Source organism: Centruroides sculpturatus, unplaced genomic scaffold, assembly GCF_000671375.1.
Source record: "Centruroides sculpturatus isolate CEXI.00-Female unplaced genomic scaffold, Cexi_2.0 scaffold874, whole genome shotgun sequence".
Taxonomy (NCBI): domain Eukaryota; kingdom Metazoa; phylum Arthropoda; class Arachnida; order Scorpiones; family Buthidae; genus Centruroides; species Centruroides sculpturatus.
In genome coordinates, this window is record NW_019385253.1 from 357,306 (window position 1) to 370,725 (window position 13,420).

General features: G+C 36.1%; 1 long non-coding RNA gene across 1 annotated transcript in view; it reads left to right on the forward strand.

The window, feature by feature from the left end:
- Positions 1-9,067: 9,067 nt before the first annotated feature.
- LOC111636766 overlaps positions 9,068-13,420 on the forward strand; it is a 9,139-nt gene continuing 4,786 nt past the window's right edge. The window contains exons 1-2 of the long non-coding RNA XR_002758587.1: positions 9,068-9,995; positions 13,006-13,052. This is a non-coding gene — a long non-coding RNA (uncharacterized LOC111636766). The remainder of the gene's footprint in view (positions 9,996-13,005; positions 13,053-13,420) is intronic.

Sequence of the window (13,420 nt, forward strand, 5' to 3'; positions counted from 1 at the left end):
AAAAGTAATGGGGTCCACAACTTCATCAATAAGCAATGGCAAACAAGGTGGGGTAATAGCAACACGGCAAGGTTGGTGCACCGTTTCTTTCCTTCGGTCAACGAGAGGAAACTCCTTGGTGGAGTGTAGAGCTAGACAGGAAGCGTAAGGAGGTGAGGGCCTGTAAGAGGCAGTTCCGCAGAGAGACTGACCCCAACCGCAAAAACACAAAACGGCAGAAATATCTGGAGAACTACAGACAGTATAAGCAGCTCATTAATACTAGCAGAAGCAATTCTTGGAAGGAATACTGTACTAATTACAGCAATGGTAATCCCTGGAAAACCCCCTACTATACTGTGAGGGGCAAGTTCAAGCCCAGTACCATACCACCTACGATTCTGGACAACAACGGGACCTACACCACCTCGGTCCAAAGCTCCTGCAAAGCTATCTTTGATGAACTATTCCCATACGATGACCCCAGTCAGGACAATGAGCAGCAAAGGGAGATAAGGAGGATAGTTGATAACTACAACACAACCTGTAATGATGTCCCTTTCACCGCCCAAGAGATTCAGCGGGAGTTTAAGAACATTAATAACCATAAAGCTCCGGGGCCTGACTTTGTCACAGGACATATGGCAAAGGAGGCTTTTGAGGCTCTCCCCACTACCTTCCTAGTCATTTACAATAAGTGTCTGGAACTTGGGTACTTTCCGGTTATCTGGAAAACTGCCTCGGTTAAGCTTATCCCGAAGGATCCTAAGGATATACCATGTAAGCCCTCTGATTATAGGCCAATCTCTCTTCTCTCTTTTCTGGGTAAAGTTTTGGACTCTTTAATAATCAATAGGATCAACTACTATTTGGAAAAAGACAAATTCCTTCACCCACTACAGTTTGGGTTCCGGAAAGGGAAGGGCACGATCCCCGCACTAGATAATTTGATAGACTATATTACAACAGAGAAAAAGAAGGGGAACCATACCCTCATGGTGGCGGTGGATTTTAAGGGGGCATTTGATCATGCCTGGTGGCCCGAGATCTTGCACCAGCTAGGTAGGGCCAATTGCCCTTATAACATTTATAAAATGATGAAAAGCTATTTAAGGGACCGTAGTGTGACCTATTACAACAATAATAGGCCTATATATAACAGGACTATTAACCGTGGGTGTCCGCAGGGCTCGAAGTCAGGCCCAACTCTTTGGAATGTCCTATACAACGGGTTACTGAAGATCCAAGAGGGAAAAGGGTACAACACTATGGTGCAGGGGTTTGCGGACGACACTATCATTGTGTCCTCCCACCCCAGTCAAAGGGTCCTTCAGGACCATATGAACCACCTTCTCACCCAAGTATTTGAATGGAGTGATAGGATCAAATTGAGGATTAACTACAATAAATGCAACTGCATCCTCTTCCCAAAGGCGAACCCGTTACAAAAATCCCCAATGATCAAGATAAATGGGCAGCGCATCAAGTGCACAACTACAATCAAATATCTGGGGCTAGTCATTGACCAGAAGCTACTATGGAGGGAACACATCTACTACGCTTATGAGAGGGCCACCGCAGCAGCCCACGCTCTGGCTACCATCTCTAGGAACAAGTGGGGACTTTCCTACCAGGACAGGATGACCACGTATAAAGCGGTCACTCAGCAGATAGCCACCTATGGCTGCGAGGTCTGGGGCTATAGGGTAAACAAGGTGCACATTAGCAGGAAGCTCCTTTCCATACAAAGGATTGCCGCCATCTGTATAGCGAGGGCCTACAAAACAGCCCCAACAGATGGGCTGTTGGTCCTTGCCAATATGCTCCCTATTGACCTTTATATTGAGCAGAGGTATATCCTTCATAGCATCAAGAGGTTCTTAAGGGAAGAAATCTCCCCCGAGTCTCTCCTCAGTAAGGCTGCTCCCTTTGGAAAGGGGGACTATATGCATAAACTGTTTCAGGTCATCAAGGAAAATGGCGTGGACTTTACTATCACTGGTTCCCTCACGCACCCTGCCTCCCCTCCTATCTGCGAAGTGGTTTTTGATGCCCCGTCGGTCCTCAGGGCGGGGTTTACCATCTATACTGATGGTTCTCATTCTGGTTTGGGTACGGGAGGAGCTTTCATCGTGAAGGACCCTAAGGGCAGCACCTTTCACCAGCACTACTTTAGGATGGAGGGCCACTGCACTAACAACCAGGCCGAATCTAGGGCCATTCTTAAGGCCATCCAATACATTCATAAGTCACCGAGTATCTTCCATAACAAGCGGGTCATAATCTATACTGACAGCAAGGTCGCTCTACACCAAATCCAGAACGCTAACACTAACCTCCCTATGATCAAGGATACACTCCAGACTCTCGGGAGGATAAACAATACTACCATCACTCTAGCATGGATTAAAGGACACAGTGGCCTGTTGGGTAATGACCAGGCAGACTTTCTGGCTAAAAAAGCCATCACGAATCTCCAAAATTACGACTATGAGAAGATTCCTTTAAAGTGGATCACTAATGGGGTCCACAACTTCATCAATAAGCAATGGCAAACAAGGTGGGATAATAGCAACACGGCAAGGTTGGTGCACCGTTTCTTTCCTTCGGTCAACGAGAGGAAAGCCCTTTCTCACTTCTCCCCGGACTATGAGACTACTCAAATTATTACCGGCCATGGTAACCTTAAGGGGTACCTGGCGAGGTTCTTAAATAAAGGGGACGGCTATTGCAACGCTTGCTTGGACTATTGGGAAGATAGTGAGCATGTCCTCTTCCATTGTCCGCAGTACGACAGGGAACGCAGTAATCTCATTGCTACGGTAATCTCTGAGAGCACGGTCTGGCCTTGTCCCTTGGACACTCTAATTAAAAACCATAATATCTACAAGGCCTTCAAGAACTTCAACTATAAGATACGGGTGTTGAGCTAATTTTCCTCTGGGAATTTTCGCTCCCTTCAGCTCCTATATAAGGGCCGCCATTCCTCTGTACACACTGTTCGGCCCCATCTGTATATACATTGTAATCCGTAAATTTATTGTCGGGATATTCCTGTTCTAAATTACTGTAACCTGTTACTAAACCATGTAATTATTGTTATCCTTTTAATAAACGGCCGATGCAAGTCCATGAGATCCCACCCTTCCTATCTACCTTCCTCCCTCTTTCACCAACCTTCCCCACCCCCTCCCTTAACTCTAATTCTATCTCCCTTCTCTTCTAGAGGCTATGCTTTAAGCTCGGCCCAGTCTTTCTAAATGGTATAAAATTGCAGTTCTATTATGTTTAAATAGAAAAGAAGCGCTGCCAACCTGTCAAAAACAAACCACGTGCAAACTAAGCAAGCGGAAGCTAGACCACAAACATGGCGAAAGGGCAGAGCAAACATACTTTTTATCACGTGACATGCGATCTTGAAACTTTTCTATAGTTCCGCAGTTACCTAGAATTTGCAGTATATTAATGGCGACGCGACAGTGGCGGTACAATACGGGAAAATACATTAACCTTCTCTGGAAACTTGTGGATAAATTACCACTGTCGTCTGTCCGTCCGTCTGTTATTCCTTAATCTCGAGAACGGAATGAGATACATAAAAGTCAAGACCAGATATGGAAAGCTTAGAGGTATGAGGCCCCGATTAATTATATATGAACTTCCGTTGCAAACCGGAAGTTTCGTTATTTCAATTCAAAAATGTTCCCTCGAAAGGAGTTAGATGACTAGCACGACTCCGTTGCTAAAGGAAAAGTATGATGTATAGTACTGTACAGTACATGGGCAAGGGACTCAGTACTAATTTGAAGTGGAGAGTACATATTTTAAATTAAGTTAAAAATTGCAGCCTGGCATAGTGACGTTGTCATAAAAACTAACTGCTTGTTCACTGTATCATTCTACAGACATTGGTGAAGTTTGGCATCGTCGTTGTGAATCACACTATGTCATTTATATTGTAATAATTTATCTACCTTGAATTGAAATGACATTAAATTGACGTCATTTTGCTTTACGCTAGAACTTAGCATCACTCTTCATGTAAAGCTGGATTTATTTTACAGGTAAAAAGGTATTTTAAAAAAACTTTCTAGAGTGTCAATTTGCTGAAAAATTTATCATTACTAACAGAACCAGTGATAAGATCGGGAAACGTGGTTAAAAGTAGCAAATTTTTCCAAGTACAGGTTTACAGGTTTATCAGTAAGAACTGGAGGAGATTCGTGAAGATGCTGCACGCCTATAAAATGTGAAGATAATTTTAGCAGATTCAACATGCAATAATGAATTAACATAGCCGTTTCAGTTTTCTCCCTGCATCTATTAAGCAGCAATTTTTATAGTACAGCAGAAAGTAGGAGCAGTAGCAAGAAATATAGAGGATGAAATTTCTGAGAAATTCAAAAACGTGTTCTCTAAAAATCAAAGTTTCTGAAGGTTCAAAATTTTGAAGGGAGCTACAGACATTCAACTAGATGTTGAACCAATTGTTGTTAACCTGTTTAAGGATACAGACGTAGAAAGATCATTTTCTCTGATAAACGATATAGTTAAAAATTAAAACAGAGTGGTCATAAGAGGCTGTCCATAAATTAAGTCCATTTTTTCTCGAAATTTTTACACCCTTCTTTTGTCCCAGTTAGTCCAAGTTTCCGTAACCTCCTCCCCCTCTTCGGACGTCCAACAAAACTCGAAGTTTTGTAAGAATTTCTGAAATGTAATAAAACGCGTAAACTGTGTAAAATTTAATGAAATAAACGGACGTCCACCGAGGTTCGACATATCCTGATATTTTGAAGAATTCATTTTTTTCATCAACAATGACAATATCAGTTTTCTCATTGAATCCAAAAGTATCCCAAACCATTACACTGCCACTCATTCTAACTTTGGCTTCTCTTTTCACATCATGCCAATAATATCCACAACTACCTGGTCCATCTAAATTCTACTTTTTTCATCAGAAAACAAAGTTTTTCTCATTCCTAGGTTCAGCTTATGACAGACTTAGCCTATTCGCGTTTTTCATGAACTATAGAGGGTGCTGCATTTTTACAAAATGGCTACTTTATCTGGGTCGCTTGTAACTAGTCAACGTAAAATTAATCATTTATTACTGTCCGATATAATGATATATGATGCTTGTAGCTGTTTATCGAGAATTTTATAGGAGAACAATTATTGCTAGCGTGGTATTATAAAAACATGAGATCGTTCTATACATTTATGCTCTTTGGGTTAAAAAAAACATTAGCTTTGACATCTCCCATCAGGGTCGTATTTATAAGTAATCTATGTTACCCTTTTGCTTAGTGTCTCGAGTTTCAGGGGTCCTCAAAAATTTCTACAAAAAAGAAAATTGAAGTCAAATTTTGTAATAAAATTTTTTTACAAACCAACAATATATTTAAATACTACACAAAGTAAAAAGTAATGTGTTTGTGTTAATTTTCTTTTCTTTTTATGATTGTCTTCTAAAAATGTGAAGAGTTGGTAAGGGGTCTGACGCAGAGGGTCTCGAAATGCTTAAATCCAGCCCTGTGATCCACACAAAATTACTGGCATTTTAAACATTAAGGAAAACTACTTTAAAATCGACAGCATAACTTGTTGATATAAAGCTGGACAATCAGAAAACTTTTTTGCCAATTCTTAACAGTTTGTCCATTCTTCTGTCGGTTATATTTATGAGCTTCTCCGAATTCTGATTTCCGAATAATCGTCTGTTTTTCATGTGAGAATAGACGAAAACTTATATTATGTTCCGCATGGCTTTGAAATTGAAATTTTAAGGCAAGAGAAAGCTTTGCTTTTTCTATTGCTATTCATCTTTACTGTTGACAACACACAAGAATGATTCAAACGACCCAGATCGGAGTCGGTAGATTAATCTGCCTAGATAAAATAGTTTTGTTTTCAAACACCAGAGGGCGAGCATCCGGTGAAAAATGTGAATAGTAAACTGTTAAGATTTCAAAAGTTTAAAATGATTGGCTGTTAAATACTGGGTGTGATGTAATAACCATCCATTCAATTGTTCATTAAAAATATATTTACATTTATAGAGTTTTATTACTCTAAACTATTCAAAATTAACTATCCTTATAATTTTGTCCTCTACAGATTCGAGTATAACGACTGATTTTCTTTCCAGTTTCGAAAAATGCACGCCCTATTGTTCCGCTAGAAGAATATCCGCTAGAAGTATTTCCTGTCAACTGAGTAAGTTGACAGGAAATACGTCGCAATGTCACGTGGCTAAGGAGAGTGACGTTTGCAGGTAGTAACGTAGATTAGGTCACGTGATACGATTCGTACGCGTCCATCTCCACGACAAGTTTAAGCGGCGGTGTACATTCGATAAATACTGTAGTCCTAAGATTTTTTTGTCTATAGCGATTTTTCTGTAGGTGTCCCCCAAAAATTCTGCGTTCAAGTTATGTGTCTTATAAAAGAAATTTAATAGAAAACACGTAATGGTACAAATCTATAGTTTTACCAGAAATTAATTCAAAATTTTAAATAAAATGATTCAGAATTGTTTATGATTCAGAATTGTTTATGATTCAGATTATTTTTATTGCAATAAAAACAATCTGAATCATAAACATCGAAAAACGAAAACGAAACTAGATTATTTTTAGAAGTTGCTAAATCAATAAGTATGACGCTACAGTGATATCTCGGTTGCCCTGGTGAGTGTTTTGGTTTTAGTTTCGGTGTGAGAGGTAGAGTACGCCCGCCCAGGCAGCCAACGATACGTGAGAGTTACAACTTATTATTATTACCGGTAAGTTATAGTTCGTATGCTTAAATTTAATTAAAATAATAAGTAATAGACATTAGTTTTTACGGTATTAGGAAAATATCAGCAAGTTTAATTACTGATATCGTTTATACTTGTGTATTAAACAAGACGTGTGACAGATTAAATAACGTGTAATAAATAATTTGAAACAGAATTTTAATTTAATTTATGCGTAAATTGATGCTTTCTGAATGTATTTTGATTTAATAAATTGTATTTATTAGTCTGTGCGATGAGATTGCACTCGATCGTACTCTTCACGTCAAAACTTCTCTACTGTTTATTTTTCTGTCTTTTCCGGTCTCCATTAAACTTGCTATTAGATATAAATGTGTTTAATACTGTACTTATAAATCCATAGATCACACCTCTGGCCTTCCCGTTTTCTCAATTATCACCCAGGCAAGATGGTTCCTTTTTGTGCCCAATTCAAGCTCCGAATGATACGTTTGGGACATTAATATTGCTGTAAACAGGGGTGTCGTTTCCACTATGAAAGGTATGGAAGACGCCATACCTCACATTTTTGCAGGTATGGAATTCCATACCTCAGAATATTGAAAAAATTATTTATAATTTAATGCAAAGCAAGCCAAGGTCCTTCTCTCTGTATGAAAACAAATTTTTTCCTTGGATGTTGACCAATCAAACTCTTACATAATCCAAAATATCAAAATTTTTCTAACTAAGCAATTCATCACTCGGTACGTCTAGATGTGATTTTTTTTTAAATATTCAATTTAAATAAATTACTGTATTTCCTTACTTCAAAATACCAATTATCTATTAAGGTAGTTGGTGCCAAATGTCATTTTCTTACAAAAGCGTTGAAACTCGAGATATCAGTTATTAATATTACCATACATAAGTGGTTTAAGTTTTGTTAAGATTTTATGTGCTGTTATCGAAATACTTAACTTTGATTTTGTATATATTTTAACAAGGTATCTTATGGGCAACTAATTCAAAAACACCTATTTTTGTTAATAAATTAAATTAATGGTAAAAAAAATTTAAAAAAAAAACTATTTTACATAGATTTTTATGTGAACTTTTTTGTGTGATTATTCATTGGATGTAAAAAAAAACAAACACGAAAATATATACTTACAATATTTTATGTACTATGTAAAAGTCAGTGATTTTATTTACTAAATATCGATTAAAAAAGTATATTTATTCGTATTTTAAGTGATTTGGTATTTTAAATACTGTATCATACAATGACTCAGACAAAAATGATACTCGTTCAAAAATATTTTTAAGATTAATAATGATGATAATTTTAATAATAATGATGACACATTTAAATCTAATTTAAGCTAATATAGTAAACGTATTTTTTCATTGTTGATTTTTCTCGATAAACTCATTCAACAACATTTTGTAATATATTTTATTATCTTCAGCTACAACCCACTTTTCACTGTACTCCTCCATACCTTACTAGATGTTACAATACTGTAATTTAATACCTTATATTTACTTTACTGTATCTTTTTGCTATTTATATATACAGTAGTTTCCACTCGGCTATGCTTAGCAGTACTGAATATGTATTGTACTGTACAGTACCAATATGTTAACAAATAATAGAGGAGAAGGTGGTATTATGGAACCCCAATTATACTTTAGTGAATTGTAAACGAAGTATCATAACTACATCCACATTTTTTGTGCGAAAAGTACTGGTAACTAGTAAACTAAATGTTCCAAATTGGATTTTTCGCTAGTGTAATTATAAGTATGGTTTTTGAAGGCTTTTGTACAAAAAGTCCGAAAGTAGGCTTAGAGAAAATCGGGTGGTAATATGGAACCTTACTGTATATTTTCAAAAAAATGCTTTAATGTAGCCAAAAACAAATAGGAAAGGACAAAAAATGTTAAATAATTACAAAATTATTTACTCCAATGTATTTTATCGCAAAAATGCTTTTATAATAGAAAAATATGACCTCCATCAACAATATATATTCCAGCAGCTCTTTTTCGATATTTTCAGACTTTCTACCTAGTGTCTTTTTCCCAAATTGCTCCGGACGAATGTCTGATTGCAAAGAGAGAGTTCGGAGGAGTTGAGTTCCATATTACTGTAAAAGCACCAAAGGGGTCCGTATTTCACGCATCGCCATCTCGAATTAACTTATGTCTGTCGAGACCAAAATTTAAAAAACGTGAACATCACACAGATTAATATGTACCCCTAAGTCTCTGGAACGGAATACATGCACCAGTGAACCTACAACTACACGATTTATATTTTAAAAATAATTAAATTCACTTAGCATTCAAAACTTGCGAATTTTGAAAAAAACAAATTTGCTGATTAAATACGGACAACCGTTTAACTGAATTAAAACGGGTGTTCCCTTTGCTTTGGATGTCTGTCTAGTTCAGTTCAGCCACATTCCGCTACAGTTCGCCTTTATTATCAGTTCGAAATGGGGTGGTTCCATAATACCCGCAGTGTTCCATAATACCACCTTCTCCTCTAATGAATGAATGAATGAATGGTTTCTCATATCTTTCATTGACTGTACAGTACATATAAAAAGATTTTTGTTTTTTAAACTATAGATATACATAGTCATATAACTCTGTTTTATTAACATATTATAAAATTCTTTATACTTTCTCAGTTTCCAGAGAGGAGGAACACCATATTTTCATTTTCTTTTTGTATTCATTATGAAGTAATCCTAATAACAAAGTTTTTTTTTTGCTAGTAGTAAACATTGTATTCAAACCATTTTGATTTTTACTTCCATACAGTTCAATAATTCACACTTCTCTGTGATGAGATCTACATAAATATGTGACATGATTATCTCCATGCACTTTCTCTCGTTGGTGTAGTCCTACTATACTTAATGAGAGTGACAAATGTCATCACCTCTTCTTGTCATATATTCTTGCTCACTCGCTCTCTCGCATGCATGCACATTGCTTGGCAAATTCACTTGCTCATGTCAGCATAGTCACCTTTACTCCTTGTCATTGTTGACTTTTCTGTTCATCAAATTGTGTTTGCTTATGCCTCTCTGACCAGAATGACTCCTCTCTAATCTGTAGAATTCAAAGCTCTCTACTCTTTAGAATCAAAGCTGATAGTTTGTCGGGAAGAAGTAGAGAGCTTTAACTTATCTATTAAACTCTGAGAACTGAACTTTGTGGACTTTTATCAACTTGGCAATAAACTGAGGATCATGTAAGAATCTTTTAATAAATGGTTCTATTGAATGACAAGCTTACTTTGTACCAAAAACACACATGTCCACATGTGATCCCATTCTGGCCTATAATAATTCTCCCCCATTCTAATTTTTGCCTTTTTAATGGATATTTTTATAGCAGGTCCTGACAAGGTCATGTGATAATTATTCATAATATGAGGTGACATGCCAAAACAGGGCCAGCACACCAAAAACTGCTGCCTGAAGCAAGCCAAATTTATGCTGTTCCTTTTTCACAGTTGCTGGTAAGGTAAGAGCATAGGAAAGGCAACAGGGGCACTTGTACATTGGGGGCATTTGGTACACATGTCCCCTTTTCATCTGTATTTCCCTTTTTCTAATTCCCAAGGGGACATAATTTCCATTATCGACAAACAACAGAAAATTTGTGACTTCTATTCTAGCCAATTTCTCAAATATAAAAGGACAAATATCATTCATTAATTTCATTGTCCCTTTCAACTTTGTTGTATGTTGACCAAAATTAGCCTTTAAAACAAGGAATGTTCCTTGTTTTTAAGGTCAAATTTAGACCCTGATAAGGTCAAGATAGCCCTGATTGTAACTGGTGCCATCTGTGAGAGTGCTAATCTGATTATTTATTATAGACAGAAAACTAAAACTATTCTCACATATTTATACAGCATTTATAAATATACTGCATTTATATTTATACAGTGGTGCCTTGTATAACGGATGCTGCGAACAACGGACTTTCTGTTTGGCAGTTACATGAGGCAAACAATGGTCTTTCTGCAAACAAGTGCAAATGATGTTTCCACTCTTTGCCATTGCCAATGACAATCTGCTATTTTTATAACATATTAGTATTATTAGAATATATTATTAGTAAATCTGAAGTACAGAGAGCCTGTTAGGATTTGGCTTGCTCCCTTGTTTATTACGTACATCACCTCAGTGCAGGAGGGTATTTACATTTATTCAAGTGTTGTGCAAATCATGGCTTCTAAAAAAACAGAAAGGTGATTTTAATTGAAACAAAGCAAGAAATCATCAGGAGGAGTGAAAGTTGACAAAAACTTCCTTGTCGAATTGGAAGAGGTTCAGGAATTTACCAACACTCATTATCCAAACAGAGCTGAGGCCAACAGGATCAATGATATCTACAATGATACCGTTGCTCATCATTTCTGACAGGTGTTGAAGAAGAGAGAGAAACAACCATCTTGGACATGTTTTTCAAGAAGCAAGCTGCCAAAAAACAAAGGATAAAACAAGAGGAGATGACCCTGCAAGCTCTGGTAGCCTCTCTTGAATCTGACTCCAAGTAAAAAGCAATAAAAAGAGACCTACTGCAATGTGTAAAAAGTCTGTATCTGTATAAATATGTAAAGAAAGTGTTCCTCCACCTCCTCATCACAACATCTGACTACCCAGCATAGTTGGTGACTGCTCCATTTTCATTTTTTGTTATGGTACAGTACGGTTAAAACATGTAATTCGTTCCACAGCATAAATTAACATGTATTTCTATGGAAAAATGCGTTTTATATAACAGGCTTTTCACTTAACAGACATGCACCTGGAATGGATTAAGTACGTTATACGAGGCACCACTGTATATAGAAAAGTGAAACACTGCATAAATAGACTTCTAATATCATTGAAATTTTCTGGTCAGTCAATAATATAGTTAGTTATGTCAGCCTTTCCTGTGCCAATGTTGAACATAATTATGAATCCTTAACATATGACTCCCTATAAAATATCAGTGCCAATGCACCCTGCATGTTCCAAAATTAAAACAATAGAATTCCAATTGATGTATTTACATTGAAAAATTATCAGAGGCCAACTAAGTAAATTGTTTATTACATTGTTGTATATTGTAATAAATAAAAATTTCAATATGTGAGGCAACTACCACACCACACACACCAGCCCTATGCCAAAATGACATTCTCTAGACTAAAGTCTGCCACTTTCTTGTACAGTTCTTCCAAAGCATGTTTGGTTTGACTTTTTAATCATCAACAATTAATCAATTTAATGATTAAAACAATGCTATAACAGTGATGACAAATTCTAATGTTTTTGGTCTTTATAGATCAAAAACATTAGAATTTATCATCAGGAATAACCAGTTTGCAGGTTACTGAAATTTAACAACATAATGGCATAAACCAGCAATAGGAGTCTCTTTTCCTTTGTAATTTTTCCAAGGGGGAACTTCTTGGGAATAGGCTGGATTCCTGCAGTCATCCCTGAAATTTAGTTTTTGTGGTCTTCATCTCTATGCTCTAAAAAGATGCATGAATTGCATGACACACTATGGCAAAATACAACTGTCCTTTATCGAGTTATTACACATCATGAAATTCTGTCTTTTAGTGCTGCTAGGTTGAGAACATTGTCTTGATAAAAGAGGTTCTTTAGGTAGCCCATAACCAAAAGTCACAGGAGTTCAGATCAGGTGATCATGGCAGCCATAAAATTGTAATGATGCTCTTCACCATAAAATGGCAGCTGAGATCACAACTTCATACAAAAACTGTTGAATAAGGCTTGTACATCTAAGCTAATATGCAAGGGGCACCATTTTGCATAAAGATTGTGATGTTCAGATGGTTTTCATTCTGTAGTGCTGGAATGGCAATGGTTTTATCTGTAATTCATTAGCAAACACATACAGTATACATATTAAGGGGACAGCAGTGCCAAATTTCACCCTGGTAACTGAATTTTGAAGAAAAATTTCTCTCACAAATTGAAACTGCATATTCAGCACAATATGTACAGTACCAGTCCACCAAATTGGTCAAATCTCAACCAAATTTGGTTGAGATTTGACCAATAATTTTAACTATCTGCAGAAAGCTCTGAACATCTACTGTTTGAGATACATGGTGATCATAATTAAAGGAAATCACAGTATTTAATTAATCATTTTCAACTATATAATAAAGTTTAATGTATTTATGCTCATATAATGAAACATAACCTTTTATATTTTTTTTATTATAGAATTGTGTGAAGTAAACAGCCATGATAAGAAACAGAGCAAGCCCAAGGTAAATTTCATAAATAGATTTTGAACACGATTCTAATATTTGTATAACTAAACATAATTACTTATCTTCCTTTATAAATAATAATGCTTTTAAAATGATTTTATACTTTAACATTAACAGAATTACTATTAGTTTTTTCTGTTATTGATTTGTGTGTTACTGGAAATTGAATAAACCTAAATTTGACTGGTTAAAAGCTGAAATAAGTTTCTAGTTTTGTTTAGGTAATTGGCAATCTATTCAACCCCACTTGGGTAAAACTGAATTTATTATGAAGAAAAGATATGGTGAAAATGACATTATGAAAAGTGTATTTATTAGAGAAAAGAATAATGTTTTTGTAATTTTTAAAATGAAAATACCAATAA